The sequence below is a fragment of the Aythya fuligula genome, chromosome 1 (assembly GCF_009819795.1).
Source record: "Aythya fuligula isolate bAytFul2 chromosome 1, bAytFul2.pri, whole genome shotgun sequence".
NCBI classification, from domain to species: Eukaryota; Metazoa; Chordata; class Aves; order Anseriformes; family Anatidae; genus Aythya; species Aythya fuligula.
This window is the reverse complement of record NC_045559.1, coordinates 132,303,165-132,323,032: the sequence shown is the minus strand read 5'-3', so window position 1 is coordinate 132,323,032 and position 19,868 is coordinate 132,303,165.

The window sequence follows — 19,868 nt, the reverse complement described above, 5'->3', positions numbered from 1 at the left end:
CTGAATCCTGCAATCCTGAATCCACTTACCATTTTCTAGGTTGTTCAGGTAGCTTCAGAAGACCGAATGTCAAACAGTTTTCTTAAGAAAACAGAAAGTTGTTGTTTCTTCTATTTATTTCAGCCTTTCTGTTACCTGGCTGATGGTGTTCAGCAGACTTAAATGAGGATATTTTATACTTGCCAAACATGGTTCTAGTGTGCCTAGTCTAATTGTTTCCATTATGCATAGTGCAATGTTGTTCTCTCTCCTACCACAGAATAAACAAACAAAAAAAAACCTTAATGGTCAGGAAGAGGTCAATATTCTCCCCTTTCCTTCTCTTCTTAATATAGTTGACTGGTTGATTTCTGATTCTAATCCTTCCTTTCTTGTATCTGTGAGTGTAACAGTCCAAGCTTGTAGTCTAATTATTTTGTTGAAGGGACTTCATTAAGTCTCATGCATTAAGAGAAAGCGCTTTATATATAAAATATGTTCCAAATATTAAAACAAAGAAACAAACAAAAGGATGTTTAACTACTTAGGCAAATATAGGAGGTGCAACCTTTCCATGTTTTTGGAGGATGGTTCCTAACCTTTATACAGGACATGGACTTCAGTTCTCATTCACAGCAACATACAGTTTCACACAGAGTTTTGGGGAAATAAAAGAAGCAAAGATGGGTAGAGGAACCACCATAATCTGGTGAGGGCACTTGGAGGCACCTGAATCAGCTACTCCATAGACAATCAAAGACTAATCAGCACATTGCCCTCGTGTGAAACTCTCTGAGGGAAGCCAACCTGGAGAATTTTGCAGATTGAAGGAGGCTATTCACAAAAGGGGGATAGAGCTTATTAAGGAGTGCAGGAGTAAAAGCATAGCCTTGCGATCCAATAAAACGTATGCTATGGCTGTGTTTCAGTTTAACCTGGCAGGTAGTTCAGCACCACACATCTTCTTGCCCACTCCCATTCAGAGGGGTGGGGGAGAACATTGGAAAGGTAAAAGTGTGAGAACTCATGGGTTTAGATAAAGACAGTTTTCTATATTAAGCCAAAGCTGTGCACACAAGCAAAGCAAACCAAATAATTAATTCTCTGCTTCCCACCAGCAGGAGGATGTTCAGCCATTTCCAGAAAAACAGGGCTCATCATGAGTAATGGTTATTTGGAAAGACAAGCACCTTTCTGCTGAAAGTCCCACCTTTTTCTGTAATGCAGTTTTTATTGCTTAGTGTGACATTGCATTGTATGGGATATCCCTTTGGTCAGTTGGGGTCAGATGTTCTGGCTGTGCCCCCCCAACTTCTTGTGCACTCCAGCCTCTTTGCTGGCAGAGCAGCATGAGAAGCTGAAATGTCCTTGACATTGTGCAAGCCCTGACAAGCAGCAACTAAATGATCAGTGTGCTATCACTCTGTTTTTGTTGCAAATCCTAGACATGGCTTTAGAAGAGCTATTGTGAAGAACATTAATTCTATCCCAGTCAAAATCAGTATAGGCTAATTGTGGCAGGTAAGCATAAATCATAAACCAATATATGTCAGATCTTTGTAGATGCAGAACATGATACAAATGACACTGACTATTTGCAGCTGTGATAACATTAGTCCCACTAGGTCCAGCAGTCAGGATCAAGGGCTTCTGAGGGTACTGGGATTACAGTTTGCTATGACTTCTGCCAAACTGGCTCTAAAACAGCTTTAGGAGAAACAGCCACTTATCTCTCTCTTTTGTGGGACAATCAAAGACCAACAAATGTATCTGACTGCTCAAGTGCTTTCCTGCTGTTGTGTTTTTTGTTTTGTTTTGTTTTCTTTTTTTTTCGTGAATATGTGTACAAATGACTTCAGATGATTATTTTTTATTTTTTTTCTTCTATAAAACAGAGAAGATGCTGTACTACAAAGCCTACAACATGTTGTGCTGGGCATGTCCAGCTCTCATTTCTCTATTCTGCCCTCCAAATGACACAGGTCTCTGAAATAAATACACCCAAATGACAAATAGGTGAATTAGTGTTTGTGGCAGCACATTTCCACTCACATCTCTTTGCAGTGGAGATAAAAAAGTTATAATGTATTTCTTTATAATTTAGATTAATTAGGTAGTTCTTGTGGGCTTTGTAATATAGACTATGTAACTAAACAGAAATGTTTATCAATACATGATCCTAACATAAAAAAAAAAAAAGGAAAGTTTTGTTTTAAAATCAATTAAAAATACTCTGGTTGCTGAGTTGCTTTGTACAGCAGTAGATACAGAACTACAAGTAATAGATGAAACTGCAACTGCTATTTTTGGCTTTAACAATGCAAAAAAAACAAACCAAAACAAATTCTTCTATTATGGAATACTTTAATAATTTTTGGTAGAGAGCTGTTAATGTATATAAAATCCTTGTAGTACAGTTATGTTAAAGATTTATAAAGCTCTAATATTAATGTTTTACATTGTGTCAGGTTAAGGACCCAGAAGCAACAATATTACTTCTATAAGCTTGGAGAATTTGCTTGTGGTTTCCTCTCCTCCCCCTCTCCCCCCCACACCCCCCCTTTAATAAAATAAATGGCTCTCTCATTCTTAAAAGCAAGATACTTTGAATATGGGGACAGAGGGGCTAAGCTTGGAATTATGGAATCAATATCAATTATTATAAATTAATACAAATTAATAAATCAATCAATATCAAATATGTTGAAATAGATGCAGTTTCTTGCTCCCGTTATGAATGTCACGACCTTTACACTCTGGCATGGTAGTAGAGTATTCTTACTATACATTTCTATGTATTTCTTGTCTTATATTTTCTATGCATTTCCTGTCTTATATTTGTCTATATTTCAATTTGTCTATATTTCAGTCTTATATTTGTCTATATTTCAGTTAACTGAAAAATTAAATAAAGTCAGAAGGAAAAAAACAAAGCAAATAAACAAACAAAAACCACCACACACTAAAATCCAGAAGGCTTTTTTTTTTTTTTTTTAAGATGTTATTGAACTAATCTGTTTTATAGAAACACTTAGAAGCCACACCCAACATCAGAATCAAAAGACGGTTGATTGTTATACACTGATTTGTTAATTGTCATTTATTGCAACAGTAATTTAAGTTCATTAGAGCATCAACTTCTTAATGACTAGATGTTTTGGAAATGCATAGGTGTTGGTATGGAAGATAAAAGAAAGCACCATAGCAAAAAGAAAGATATATTTTTCTCCTGAGTAAAATAAAACATTTTTTAATAATACATTTTGCAGGTGTAAAGAAGGTTAAGTTATAACTTTATCTATTACACATATATTACACTGCCTGACTTCAACTAGTTCAAATTGTGGTGGTTTCGCTTGAGTGGGCAGCCAAGCTCCACCACAACCGCTCTCTCACTCCCCCTCCTCAAAGAGGAATGGGGAGAAAATACAATGAAAAGGGCTCAAAGGTTGAGATAAGGACAAGGAGATCACGCAGTAATTATTGTAACGGGCAAAACAGACTCGGCATAGGGAGACAGTAATATTTACTGCTTATTACTAACAAGCTAGAGAAGTGAGAAACAAAGGAAAGAAACCAAAAGCACCTTCCCCCTCATCCACCCTCTTCCACCTCCTCCCCCTGAGCGGCGCAGGGAAACAGGGGAATGGGGGTTATGGTCAGTCTACAGCGCTTCTTCTGTGACTCTCCTTCTCGGTCACTCTCGTCCCCTGTGCTGTGGGGTCCTTCCCACGGGATATAGTCCTTATTGAACTGATCCGGTGTGTGCTTCCCACAGGCAGCAGCTCTTTCAGAACTGCTCCAGATATGGGTCCGTACCACGGGGTCCATCCCTCAGGAGAAAAGTGCTCCAACCTGGCTCCCCTACGGGCAGCAGCTCCTGCCAGGTCACCTGCTCCTGCGTGGGCTCCTCTCCACAGGCTACAGGTCCGGCCCGGAATCTGCTCCAGCAGGGGTCTTCTACAGGTGGCAGCCTCCGTCGGTGCAGGTCCACCTGCTCCACCGTGGTCTCCTCCACGGGCTGCAGCATGGAACCCTGCTCCACCGTGGTACTCCATGGGCTGCAGGGGGGACATCCTGCTTCACCATGGTCCTCACCACAGGCCGCAGGGGACTTCTGCTCCGGCACCTGGAGCACCTCTCCCCCTCCTTCTTCACTGACCTTGGCACCTGCAAGGCTGTTCCTCACTCTTCTCACTCTCCCAGCTGCTGTGTGGCACAGTGTTGTTTTTTTTTTTTTTTTTTTTTTTCCCCTGTCTTAAATATGCTCTCACAGAGGCGCAAAACAACATCGCTTATTGGCTCGCCTCTGGTCAGCAGTGGGACCCTTACCAAACATGGGGCAGCTTCTAGATCCTTCTCACAGAAACCACCCCTATGGCCTCCTGCTACCAAAACCTTGCCACGTAAACCCACTGCACAAATTTATTAGGTGTAGCAGATGGAAATCACCCTGAAGTTAATATCTCTTCCTTTCTGAACTGTCAACTTCCATCAAGTTTTTTGTATCCTTAATTTTCTTATGTTACAAGTTGCACATTCGCACTTTAAGCATTTTACTTCTTTGTTGTTACTTTCTTTATATTCTTCATTACACATCAGGGGTATTTTATGTTTTTTTTTTTTGTTTTTGTTTTAATTTTATTTATTCATTATATTGTTCATAACTGTGATCCTACACTTGTTGTCATGAGTCTTCTGTTTGATTATTATTACAAGCATCAGCTATGTGTTCTGCATTTCTTGCAGCAAGTATTCTGAATGTGTTTGTCTGTTCTTTGTTGCTTGTCCTTTGTGCATTGTTTTGATTTTCACTGAAATCTTACCAGAAATCATGACAGTTATTTTTATGTAAAATATGCTATGTAAGATACTAAAGGTATGTTTAAGACATTATATTATTATATTAGCTAAGTATTCAAAACTTCGTGAATTTTTGGTAACATTGAACATCAAGAAAGTGACATGTTTCAACAATCTAAATGAGCAGACAACAAGAAAAGGTAAATCCGGTTCCTTTTTTTTTTTTTTTTTTGGTAGAGAAACTGTAAAATAGTGAAGAATCTGATTTAACGCTATTTGACAAATGCATAAGTATGCACCGAAGTCAAGATATATGATCTTATTCAGTGTACAAATCTTCAGAATGCTTCTCCCCATTAAGAAACCTCTTTTAGGCTATAGCCTTGTAAAACAGGAAAAGCATCATGAGGTGAGAAAAAACAGTCAACAGCTACCATGCAATGTCTTATCTAAACAGAATCCTTTTGTGTGTGTGTGTGTAAAGAAAAAGAGAATACTTAAAACATATATATATCAAAATAGATTTCAGTTTCAGTACCTCTGTGTTCCACAGGAAATGTGCAGAAACTGCATCTATGATAAGCTTCATCTCCAAAATTTTTCTCAAAAGATCTCATAACTCCTGATGTTGTATATAAAGAAGATTTTATTTAAATTTCTTCATTTAAAAGTATATTCTTCTAGCTGCAAAGTTAAGTATTAAAAAAAAAAATAAGACAACAAAAAACAAATGTGAAATATCAGGATCATGGTGTTATTGTAAACCTCCTTCTGTGTGTGAATCTTATAATATAGTCATTAATTATATAGGCAACATTGAGTTCTTTTGAATGCTTGAGTTTGTAACATCAAGAATTGGGGAGAGGGGAAGGTCCATAATGTAATTTACTTGGTTAAATCAGACATAAAAACACATGCTTGAAAACAAGTTCTCTTTTATGTTATGGGCATCATCAAGAAATATGTTCCACTAAACATATTTAGCACTTGAATTATTAGAATAAGAGGTTGACACTGTGCTTGGCCATGCAGAGTAGGATTCAAGAGAGCACAGTTGGCCTGTGATGTTCGCAAACAGCTACTGAGAGCAGAGACATGATGGAGCTGCGAAACCTTAGGTACAATTTTATGTTCTGATGAGAACTATGCAGATGAGATGAGAACTCAACCAAAGATGAGTTCATGGGTTCATCCTTTAATTTCTTAAATGTTTACCCTTTCTTACCCTTTCTGTTCCTTTATTCTCAAATCTTCTACCTAGACTCTCTTTCGGTTTAGCTATCTCAATGCTTAGTTTATTAGTTTGTTTGTTTGTTTCAGTTTCTCCCCATTTTTACTATTCTGTTTATACTTGTTTCCTCTGAGAGAGAGAAAAAAAAAAAAAAAAAAAAAAAAAAAGATGTCAAAGATGTCTGGAAGTGATGCCAATATGATCAGTATAGGCACTTTTTGTTGCCCATAGGAGACCAGCTGTAAATTCAAGGACTTTCTATCCACAGATTGAACCATGACTGGTGAGACTGAAATCTTTAAAGATATCAGGCATTTAAAGCAAAAATAGTAATAATAATAATAAAATCTTTAGAGAGCATGTGCGAACTACAATATTAAAACAAACAAACAAAAGTCTTTAAATTTGACCTATTTGTACATATTGTACCAAATGTACTAATTGTAACATATACAGAAGAGTCACATTTCTACATTTCTTCTATGTGCTGATACCCTCTACTGCACTTCACTTCCACTAAAGCAGAAAAAAGGACTAGAATTTTCAAAGAGAAAATCGTCATTTTTATTTTTTTTTCCTTTACAACAGTAGAACAAAGAACTTCCATGTATTCTAATCCCTAAAGTGTCTGGATAGTTTCATTCCTCCCCCCCCCACCTTTTTTTTCTTGTCTTTTATTTATTTATTTATTTATTTATTTATTTTCTTTTAATCAGGCTACAGACTGGGAAATTTCAGTCCAGATGGCTGAAGTTTGGCAAACTTATAAACAAACAAAATCAGGGTCTTAAAAATGGAAGTGATGGGCAATGTTACTAATTAAGCATTCTATATTTATTTTGCCCAGCTGCCTCCTCTTTTCCATCTCCAAATAAAAATAACCAAGAAAAAAGTAATATTGATTTTGGTAAAAGATATGTTTGGGGCTTTGAGAGGAGGGCTTACTGAAAACCTGTGCATTAACATCTAAACGTGGTTTTATGTACATACCTTCACAGAAAATGTCAATCTTCATTCCAATTTGCCTCTAAAAAATGCCATTTTTTGAGTTATTGTAGGTTTACAACTTCTAAAGTCAAACATAACTTATTATCATTCTTTTTTTTTTTTTTTTTTTTTTTTTTTTTTTTTTTTCTGTAGATGTAAATTTTTGATAACTACATATGTCTTAAAGGGTGAGATTTCCCAAAGCACACTATCCAGCTTTACAGGTTAACCATTGGGGGCCAAAGTCAAAACACAAGAAAAAGTAACATAAAATCGGACTGAAAATTGTTGGGGATACTCTCAGTCTTCAGTTCTTGGTTTCAGATGACCTGTTTCATCTTCTTAGGTATCTTTTATGCATTAAATACTTGGAAGCTAACTGCATTCATTCTGCAAGGAGTCCATCAAGAAGCCATCATATAGTGACATACAAGCATATCTTCTCAGGCTTGCTGTGCCTTCCTATTGATTGGCTCCATGTTAAAGGAACACTTGATATTATGGTCTTTATTTGAACTTTTGAGATCTGAGTTTGCTGGAGATTTACACTCTGAGTCTTAGATGGAGTAATATGGAAAAGCTGGGGAAAAGACAACAATCATGGAGCCACAGCACCATCAAGTGACAGTTACCTCTGTCACTGTAAACACTACTTCATGAGTATATGTAAGGTAGTCTTACTTTACTCTCTTATGCTATGTGCCACAGGTAGTGAAAGACTGAAAATAAATAACATTTGTAAATAAATAACAAACCTTTGTAATTAACTAACTACTGGTTAAAAAAATAAACCTAATATAAAAAAAATATTTAAAGTAAAACTTTCTTCTACTAAGTCTTTTGCATTGTGTGTTTTGGAAATAACACGACATATTCAGCTCTGGGCTTATACCAGAAGGCTGCAGTCAATTGACTGGGTTTTCTTTCCAGTCACTTCTGCTACACAAGGTAATGTTAAACAAAACCATTTGGTATTTCTGTGCTTTAGTTCTGCCAAATGGAATATGGAAATTTGTAACAACTTTTGCTTTAGGTTCAGATATACAAATGAAAGACACTATATCAAGGCATTACATACATGTAACTCTTTTTTTTTTTTTTTTTTTTCTCTCTCTCTGAAAACTATGGGGCATCCAAACTGGCAATAACACCTGTGTGATCACGAAGAGATACACAGGTATCTCTTCATATCACAGCAGCTTTCTGCTGAAACCCATGTAAGCATTTCTAATGGTTCCCATATTACACAAGGCAGAGAATAGCTCATATAGCAGGAAATCTTTACAGGAATCACAGGACATTAGTTCTTTGATCAGGACCTGAAGAAGACGACAGCAAAGGACTTGGGTTTAGCTTGTGTGTTGAGTGGTTTTCTTCTATTTTTTCACAGTCTGGAATTTTCTAGACATTGGTTCCTACTTTGATTACACATGCAAAAACAGCCTTCAGTTGTGCTGTCTCAGGCTAGCTGAAGAAGCCTTTGGGACTACGTGTTTTTTTTTTTTTTTTTTGTGTGTGTGTGTTTTTTTTTTGTTTGTTTGTTTGTTTTTCTTTTTCTTTTTTTCCTACATACATAACCTTTCTGTTCAGACAAGAAAATGAAGAAAAATTAGCTTCATGTCACACTGAGATTTTTCCTGGTGGAATGGAAAAACTATTACATTATTTTTCAAATAGAAATGCTTCTTCATAAATATCATATGTATGATATGACAGGATGTAATTCAGGAGAAGGTTTAACTGCCCCAAATAATTATACTAGAAAATAACCTACAAGTAGGTTTTATTGTTCATTTATATCATATAAGTATATATAGATATATTAAAAAATGTGTATATATATATATATGTATGTCATATATATATATGTATAAAATAACACTCTATCAATGGATTTTTAATCCCATTACTCTTTTTTTTTTTTTTTTTTTTTTTTTTTTTTTCCAAACACGACCATTTAATAGTGGAATAGTAAATCAGGGCAACACAAATAGTTCATTCTAACACCAAAAGTAGATTCAGGAACTGGATGTATACCACCATTTATGTTCATCCTTGATTCTGTAAAAGTCAAAGTGAAAGAGAGTAATTTGAGTTAATGGCTGTAAGACTATCAGAAAGTAAATAATGTCAGACATTAACTGGATACCTGAGGCCAAAATCTGTGATTTTGTTAATATCCCAGACAGTCTGACTGAAGTCACTTGGTATAATCAGAAATAAATGAAGCCCTTCTCTTGCAGGTAGGTCCCTAGTTCTGGCTTGGTAACTGGAGCTTGGAACACCCCAGGGAATGCATATGGCTCCATCCAGATGGATGCAGACTTTCAGATGACACAAAACTCTCAGTGAGACTGTGAATGAAAACAGGTTTTGTTTAAGACATGTTGTTTTACATAGGGTTTTGCAAATGGAAAAAAATGCTAGAATACAATTTAAAAAATAATAATAATTAAAATCAGCTTCTCTATCCCTTGGGAAAAAAATATTGATGGTATAGTGGTGAAAATGAGAGTAAAAGAGTAGTACCCAGATTTCAGAAATCTACACAAAGAGTTTTTGGAATATATGATTCCCCAGTATGTTCAATCTGCTTGTACATCTGGTCCCAAAACATGATTTGTGATTTTAATATAGTTGGTGAGACATAAGCTAATATGTTTATCTCTGCTGGAGCTAAAGCATTCAGTGCAGAAAAGAAAAAGATTAGATATTTAACAACTATGTGAAATAAGAGCGAGACAATTTCCTGTGACGATAGCACAAGGAAATACAATTTTTCTTAACCTTGAAGCCCACAGGACACCCCAACATCTCCACAGTCTTTATATTTAACAGCTGAGTGTAATACTGGGACCTCATTGTTACAGTTACAACCATCATCCTTTATGAAATCTCAGCTTGTTTAGATGCTGTTATCTTTTTCTCAAAAAACACCGTTGAGCTTCTGCATTAAACTTCATTCAGAATAGCAATTTAATAATAATAATAATAATAGTAATAATAATAAGGAAACAAAGTTTTCCTTTGCCAAAGATGCTCTAGGAGTTCAGTAACCATTGGCTTTCCTAAAAGGCAAGTCTCAGTTGTCTGTGTCACATTTACAACATACCAATTTTCCATTAAGACACCTAATATTACATGTCATGTTGCAGAAAAAGGTTTGCAGTGCTGAGCAGTTCCCATAGCAGCTGTCACTATTTTCTCCTTTCATAGTTGTACAGCTCTGATACTGTATGTAGTATGAAAGTTGTAATCAGTTTTCCTTCATTTCATTGCCTCTCAGTTTGAAGTCTTGCATATGCTATATTTAATATACTGTTTTGTCGCAACAACACATCCATTGACTTCCCACCACAGCCACTCCAAAAAGCACCCTCTTAAAATGTCCTGGATTAATTTTGAGAGTTAAGCTGTTGCTTGTTTAGGACATCAGAGACACCGTCAATCAAAATGAGAAAGTAACTGCAGTTTTAAGTGGCAACAATGATTGACTGTTAAGATTTTTTGGTTTTGCTCAGTGAAGTTGTTTTGCCCTAAATATAGGAATGTGAAGTTTTGGTTTGGTATGTTTTTGTATGTCTTTTCCTAGCAGGGTGAAAGTAGGTTAAAACATCCATTTAATCCTTGGGGAATGTGGCCCATAAGAGTATTTTATTGAAGTGTGATTGAATGCCAGTTTCTTCAGCTCTTACAAAGATGTCTCTAGAGATGTGATATTTGATAGGTACTTATTTTTATACGCTAGAGCTCTGAAAGGTCCCACAGGGAGACAGGTACATATTTCTCAGTGAATTTTTGAGTGGCAGGGTGACAACCTCCTCTGCACACCATATTCTAGCTGCAGAGCTTGTATATTGTTCCTCTTCCTAAATGCCAAGTTTCTGATAGGGCTAACTCCAAGAATTATGCAGGTGCATGACACTGGGTTTTGCAACAGCTTATTTTTGAAATGGTGGCTCAGAAAATACAATTAAGGGTGGTACTTTTGAGTTTAGGGCTAATAGCCTTAGAGTAGACCTGCTGAGCCAAGACAATTGAAAATGCCATGCACTGGGAGGAAGTGAGAACTCCTCACTGCTCCATGCTCAGAGGAGATCCTTCCATGACTTGGACATTCCTTTCTGAAAGCAGGTATGTGTGGCCTCTGCTGAGCTGATCATTGTAATGACCTTGCAATGTGGGAATGGAAAATGTGATCTATTCCTTTTTTCTACCTGCTTACCTGCCAACCTCAGGACACCCTGACTTCCATTTTTCAGACTGCCTATGCATTTTATCCCCTAAACATATGTACCTAAAATAGATCACATAGGAACAGGTATTGGATATGAGATCTCCAGGGGTTCACCATATTCCTCCTTACTGAGTGCTTGGGATCACATTCCCATTCTCTGGACAATTACATGATTTTTTTTTTCCTGTATTTTTGTAGAACTGATATGTCAGTTATTGAGTATATCTTCTTTGTCACAAAAGTTAGTCTTGTGTAGTAAAGAGAATTGAGAAATGCTGAATCTGATCCTTATTATAAGGAGATCTGAAGATCCCTCTCTGCCTTTTGGAGGGATGTTTAAGTTAAACCTGAGCTTCTGAAGTAAATTTCTTGCTTCTCTCCATTTACTGTGTCTTGGTATATGTTACTGAGCAGAAGCAAAATAGAGGCCAGTTGAATCAAACTAAGGCCAAAAATAACATCTCTAAAATGCATACGTTTTAGAGACTGAGGAGCACAAAGGTGGTTTTTTTTTGTTTGTTGTTGTTGTTGTTTCTGTTTTTGTTTTTGTTTTTGTTTGTTTGTTTGTTTTGTTCCACAGATTTGCCAGTATTCCTCTGAAATATTTGCTGGCTGATGTGGGTTTCTCCTGAGACAACTAGGGAATACAGTGATGATACTAAAAGGGCAACATGAACGTCTGTTAGCTTTTCTCCACTACTGTTTGTCGTGAAGCCTGACTGAATGGGCTCACATTCAACATGCTCTGGAGTCAAACTGCTAGGATGACTTCAGTAGAAGAATATCCTGACTTCAGTAGAAGAATATCCTCTTTCAGATCTAAATGCTGCTCTTAATTTAGGAATGAGATTTTCAATTGTCTGACCTTTAAAACCAGACTGCTTTTTCCCCAAACAGCAACTGACTTTTTAATGATACAGTAACTGACTTTTTAATTACACAGTGAAGAGAAAAATAATTCATGCTAGGAAGATCAACACCATGTTTATTAGGTTCTAGCTAGAAAATGATAATAATTTAGTTATATGTATAATTATATTTGTTTGAGAGAAGAATACAGCACTCACATTTATCATGTGGGGACCTTTTATCACATTTGGAGTACAAAGAAGCTAATGAATTTATTAGAGTAATAATAGGAATAAGTGAAGTAATTCATACTGCTGAAACAGAAGATGAAGTTTGAATTTGGTATCCCTGGAGTGGAATTATTTCAGCTAGTATCTATGCCTGTAATACATACTTGAAAGGAAAATCTTATGAACTGAACCATGTGCAATGATAGACACTGTCTATCAGATCCTTCTAGAAATGTACGTCTTCATTTCCTATGGATAATCTGATCCAATTTTATACAAACCAGAGAGATAAAGAATGCTCTGAAATTTCTGTAGCAGGTGATTATTCATGAAGTTTCTAAATCAACTGAGCACTCAAAATCCAAAGAATTATTACTACATTACTAAAGTAAGTGAAAAGTGCTAATTGAATTCTACTATTCTGAACTCTGTGAGGAGGTTGATATAATTTAAAAACTATTTCAGATTTTTAATTTTCTTCCTACATGAAATCTTTTTGTTGGTGATACTGGGAAATCAGAAGTGTAACTGGAACATAAGGAGCTTGGGAAACAGAAGAATTGAAGAGGTTGCACAGCCAAGATTTTATAAGCAGAGATAACTAGATTTGGTCTTTAAATAAAAAAGATTTGTCTTTCTAATACCATGGTGTCATGGTAATAGAAAGTTATATGCTACCAAAAGTAGCATATTTTACCATTAAAAACAGACCAAATCACACAGTTGGCCAAGATTTCTTTTAAAACTGACATCTAGTTTTACGGGATCTTGGTATCTAATAATATCTCTTCTTTGAATATCTAATATCTCCTATTGTATAATCACATTATTATTAAGAGGTGTCAGATGTATGTTTCATTTGAAATTAGTCAGTTTGTAAGCTCTTCAACATTAAATAACAAAACTGAAACTATATAAATGTTTAAAATGAAATCTGATAGCTATTTAACATTATATTTCTTCATGGCTTATGCTGCTTGCATATAATTTTCTTAATTGAAACTTGAAGTTTTCAGGAATGAATCTGTCATCACTCTCAAAGCATTCTAGCAAACTGTCAGTCTTACTCAGATATTATTCATGCTCCAGGTTTTGAGTTCCAAAACCTTGGAAGGCATCTTCAAACATGTCCTACTTCTCCTTCTGACCTCCTTGGTCAAATGTTCTGTGAAAATGTGGCACAGGGAGAATTCTGTGGAAAAAACCTTGCCCTCATCTTGTTTATTCTACTATAGTGGGTTGAACTTGGCTAACCACTAGCTGCCTACCATGCTGCTTTCTTACTCCTTTTCATCAGGAAAAGAGGGGAAAATATGAGGAAAAAAAAAAGGGCCTTGCTCCTGTGGGGGCTCTCCATGGCACAGCCTCCTCCAGGTCACATCCACCTGCTCCACCAGGGGCTCCTCCATGGGCTGCAGCATGGAGAACTGCTCCATGTGGGACCCATGGGCTGCAGGGGGACAGCCTTCTTCACCAGGGGCCTCTGCGCAGGCCACAGGGGAACTGCTGCTGTGTGCCTGGAGCACCTCCTGCCCTCCTGCACTGACCTTGGGGGCTGCAGGGCTGCTTCTCTCACATGTTCTCACTCCTTTTCCCAGCTGCTGTTGAATTCCCATCAGAATTTCCCTTTCTTAAATCTGCTCTCACAGAGGTATAACCAGTATTGCTTATTGGCTCAGCTCTGGCCAGAGGCGGGTGCCTTTTGGAACTTGCTCTTATCACACTTGGAGCAGCTTCTGGACTTTTCTCACAGACACTGCCTCCACAGTCCTTTGTGCTATAAAAACTTTGCTACATAAGCCCAATACACTATAATATAACAGTCCAGTGAAATTTTGCAGAGAGAGTTGCTAAGATACATGTCATTAACTAATTGGAGCTTTATACTGGAGTCTAGAAGGGAGTCCAGAAGCTCCTCTGGCCTAGCCCTCTGCTCAAGGAGGACAACCTAAATCAGGCTGCCCAGGACCAAGTTCAGGCAGCTTTTGAAGATCTCCAGAGAGAGAAACTCCACAGTCTCTCTGGGCAACCCATCCAGCTACTTGCACAGCACAGTGCTTCCTGATGTTCAGAGGGAAACTCCTATTACAATTTCTCTCCATTGCCTCTTGTCCTGGCACTGGGCACAAAATAATTAAGATAAGATGCAGACCATGAAATTATCAGGAATTTAGCTATTAAAGACTGTCTGCATGCAAACTATAAGCAGAAAGTTGACCATTTTATATCATTTCTGCAGATTTTCAGTGCTCTACAAACATGCCTTCTTCACAAAGAATGCAATATAAAGAGATTTCAGACTGCCTAAATGTGTTCATTTCCAGTATTTTACTCCTAAACTGATCCCATGAAAATGGTTCATATGAAAAAAGATTATTATTTATTAAAAAATAATAAAAAATGCTCCAGATCTTTTTGTGTAAATATGTGAATGTATTTGGATCTTGCTGATGATACAAGCAGCCTTTGGATAGTTTACTAGGCTGGCAAAAGCTGTCCATCAAGAAGAGGAGCAAACAATATTCAGCATTTTTAAAGCATCATTTTGATACCAGGTGACAATGGCTCCTTTCTAGAAGAGAAATAGAGGGCTGCTGTATTGATCTTTCAATAGATATTAGCTCTCCTACAGCTGTAGAGCCTAAAGCAATAGCTCTCATCATGCAATATGCTTCTTGTTGGCAAAAATGCTAAAAGTAACTAAATGTGTCTACGTGTGTTCCTTCTTGCCCATGCTATTACCAAGCCATACAGAGGGAGGACAAAGAGTGAATTCCATTCAAAGTAATGGAGTGAGATTGTTCAGCTCATTACTTTTACTGTTACTGAATGTACTGCACACGTTCTTCAGAGTAGACTGGTGCTTATTCCATCATCAAAGCAGCATCACTGCATACTGGCAGTGGCATGTTCATTCACTGTACCATAAAGCTATGTTAAGGCTTCAGCACAAACCAGATTTGTTTGCCTTAGTCAATGGGTATAGATGATTAACATTCCTCCACATTTTGAGTGTGAAAATGATAAAATTGATCAAAAGAATTACCTTGAAACTAACATCTTTCAAGCTGTAATGGGATATATACGCTTTCTTTCCTTTTGACTTTCTGTAGGCAGTAAATTATGTTCTACCTAGATGGACTGTTAGTTCACAGGAACAGGGACAGGGGATTGAAACCACAGTTCATTGGTTTGCACCAACTGACCTTTTGACACTAACTTCTCAGACCAGTCTCATTCATAAATTAAATATCTTCATACAATGTCACCATAATAAAATGTGCTTTAATTTATTTGTTTCTGTTTTATGCTGATGATGTAATTGTTTCCAATAGACTTACTTTTTTGTAAAAAACAAATGATGCCATAGTAAGTCTTACTACCTTGCATAGTAAGTAGACTACCTTTGTCTAATATGAAAATCAAAAATATCCCACTATATAGTATTTTTTAAGTTCTGAAATTCTAACTGTATGGTTCAGAAAACCAGATCTCTTTTTGTCAAACCAGAAGTGTACTAATGCATTTTTTGTAGTATCTAATATATATTTTGTATTCTTTTGAACAATTCAAGATGTCACATTTCATTTAAAGAACAGGGCCACTATGCCATTGTGTTGTGGACTATGAATTTTAATTATCATAAAATAATATGTAAATGTAATAAGTTATTATTGTTCTTAAAATACAGTTAAGATGTACTTCAGGATAAAGAAAAATGTCCTGAATTCAATTTTTTATATTTTGGAGTAAGTTTTATTGAGCTTTAACCAACAAACTATTCCGTGACAGCATTCACATGTATCATATGAATTGAAATCTCTGCCCAGAAAATCTGATTTTCCACTGTGGAATTTGAGGTGGAACTTTCCTGGAAGGATTAGTTGGAAAGGTGAATTAATGTATCTAAGTACTGGAAAATTTCTAGTAGAAAAGTGGTTAAAGAGAAGAAAATTTATTTAGTGAATTGGAATAGGAAATAATGGAAACAACTTTGGGTAAAAAAAGAAAAAGGGGGGGGGGCAAATGAGTGCACTCCTTGTTGCCACTGTCAGCAAGGAATGAATGGGAAACTGGGAGAAGTAGAAGCTAGGCTGCAAGTAGTAGAAATTAGTATTGGTTTCAGTAGGTTTTACTGAAGTAGGTTTAATATTAATTCATATTAGTTAGGTCCTGGCTCTGATCTGAAATGGAATCAGTTTTATTTGTCAAAGACCTGATTAAAACTGGGCATTTTATACATGTGACTACCCTGTAGGAGGGACAGACAAAGCCAGCTTCTGAGTTCATGACACACAGAGCAAATTTGACTCTCAACTTGCAGTTTGGTATTTGCATATGAAGATCTTCTGAATAATTGCTCTCAAGTACAGAAGCTGGCACATAAAAATGTGACAGAATAACAATGATAACTTCATGAGAATACCTATATCCACCCTTTTTCTTGGGTATTTAATATTCTTTAAGTCAGAGAAAAGACAACTGTTTTTTTTCTTCTTCCTAAATATACTATAAAAATTTTCTAAAAACCTCTAAGTATGATCAATTCTTTTTCAAGACCTTTACAGAACATGTGAAGACAAATTGATGTTATTTAGATGTTTTTTAACTTAGTGCAATATTAATCAGATGGAGAGAAAGGGTTTGTACCTCAGTTTAAAAATATGTTGTGCTATCCCAAAGTTTAGAAGTGATTTGTTTAGTAATTTATATTTCTTCCATCATTAATTGATCAATTCAGCACTGTAAAATATCCAACATTTTCTATGACATAAGTTATACATAAATTATCTGATCTTATCTGAGAAAGAAGCAAACCCACCCAGAGTGTCAAAGCAAAATATAAGAATGGAAGGAAAATCTCCCTCACCTAGATTTTAACTTTATCAAGTTTCCTTAAAAACACATCTATAAGAGAATTACAATAAACGGCAACAGCTTGATAAATTTTAATAATGAGTAGCTGTCAATTCCTGTATTGTCCAAGCCCAAGCTATAATGAAGACTCTTAGCAACATAATGAGGATGATGATTATTATAATACAAAACTTCAACAGCAATCAAAAATTTTATGACACTTTAAAGTCTAACAATCTTTAATAAATATATATAATCTGTATATATCTATATAATGCATTGTTCTTGCACTTCCAGTGAAAACCTTTTTTTCATTAATTATAGCTAAGAGTGGTAAAAGGGCTTCTAATTGGATGACCATCTAAATTAGCTTCAATTGTTTATTTGCAGAATTAAACAAGTAAAGTGAAGGAAAATAATTCATCAAAGAAGTTTCATCAGGTTAATGAGATTCAAAAAGTTTAGTTGTTTTTTATATCGTTTCCAAAATTGCCATGTTTACGATATTTTTATTTTTGACACTGGCATTAAATTGGGTTGAAAAAGAGATGAGTGTCTTAAAGATGCCTTAACGAGACTGGGTTAGTAAATTTTATAAATGCATAGAAGCCTGTTTTGTTACAATTGAAATTTCATTCAAAATCATGTAATGGATTAAATCAGTTAATCACAAATATTGTAGTAAGTATTTAGAGCAACAAATAGTAAATAAAAACATGTAAAATGCTACTAAAATCCACAGAGATGGTTATAATATGCAATATGTTCTCATAATGAGAAATTGAATTTGCAGAAAGAACTAGCTTTTCACCTATTTTTCTTTTGGAGAGTGCATACTAGTACAAATCCAGGTGTAAAAACTATAAAACATTCAGGAAAATATCAGATGTGTATATGTGTCCCTCTAGAATTCTTTCAGAGAAAGAAGTGAAAGGAAATATAGTACAATTAGAAATTCACTCCAGAACAATGAAAATGATTCTAAAGAGGAGTAGAGAAATTGAAAATTCTGCTTTCAACATACTTGATCGTTCAGAATGATATGAACTTATCAGAATGCTTTCACATACCTTATTATTTGGTAGCAAAGGACATCTGCATCCACGTTAGTCAGTGAAGAAAACTCCTACAGATAAGTTCGATGGCTCAATAAGAGAAACAGATCAAATCTACAACTAATATGCTCCTGATTTCACAAAACTGCTCTTGCCTTTTAATTTAACCCCAAATTTTAGAAATAACTGCCTAAGCAGTCTCTCTTTTCAATTGTCTATTCATTGTTTTCTTTTTGAAATAGATAGGTGATAGGGATGTGCGGGAGTAATTCTTGACCCTTGAAGTCAGAAGACAGCTGGTTACCGTAAAGTCTAATTATCCCTTACAGGGATATTCACAATTGTTAATTTTGCTTTGATGAAATTAGAGTCTTGGTGCATAGTTAATGAAGAGAGCAATTTTTCTCCAGAGGTTGAATTAGTGGCTAACTTTTGTTTTGCTACAACCTTAACAGGTTTCAGCAATACATTGGAATAACCTCAGTTTCTTGAAGATGGAGATCCAAAAACTCATCAAATATATTGCTGATTTTAACTTATCCAGGGCACACACCTTAATTAATATCTGCTTTTGTCTCACTAATTTTGAATTAATGGATTGAACATAATCAAAGCAAGATTTTTTTTCGCCCTCTCACAGCTGCTTACAGACATTTCAGGAGTTGCTGATACAATAGCTAATGTCTAAACCGGGCACTGTATATCCATTACTATTTAAACTTCTTTTCTAAGTTGTGACCATTGGGAAGATTCAGATAATTGTCTAATACTGGAGACATTTATGAGTTTCCCTTGAGATTTTTTTTTCTTAATGAATACATTACTTTATTGCAATGGACTGGCCTTTAAGAACTAACATAAATCTTATGAACACTTTTAACAATTATTTTTACCATAGTCATTGTATTTGTTAATTCACCCTAGGCAACAATAACTAGTCATTAATCTTTCCCTTATTTCTGTGACCATATTTTATGTTTATTGACTTTTTTGCCAATTAGGTATTTTAATATTTTGCAAACTTACAAAAGTAACCTAGCCATTAATTTAGTAGTGAACTGAATACTGTGAGATATTCTGGGGAGAAATTCCATACATTTTCTGTTCCTGTACAAATCCTACTAAATTCCTAACTTATAGCTATGTGTTTTAGAGGTAGAATTTTCTATTTACAAGGGCCCTGACTGAAGTTTTTCCTCCTGCAAGCACTGTTGATAGCTGGAAGTACAGCTCAAAGGGTGCTTGCTTCTAGTATAGCCAGTGTAAAGAGAGTCATTCAATCATTCTAGGAGTAATTCCTAATGACAGAAAGCTGATGATAAAAATATATCTTGGTCCTGTCTCCACTGGGGAAAAAGATATTTCCAGTTAGCTATACAAAGTAAACCCCAAACCTTAGTTTTTCACTTAACAAGTTAACATGTATGAATATCCAACACCACTTTTTTATTCAGTAGTATTTTTTATTCAGTCAGTATTCACCTGACATAATTTAAATCATAGTATCAAAGGTATGAAGCTGCTTACTCAAAAACCTTCATATGGCATGTTCTCCTCCAACTGAGATTAAACAATTCCTTTCAGAAGCCATGAAATTCTTAAAAATAAATAATCATCATCATTATTGTTATAAATAAAAT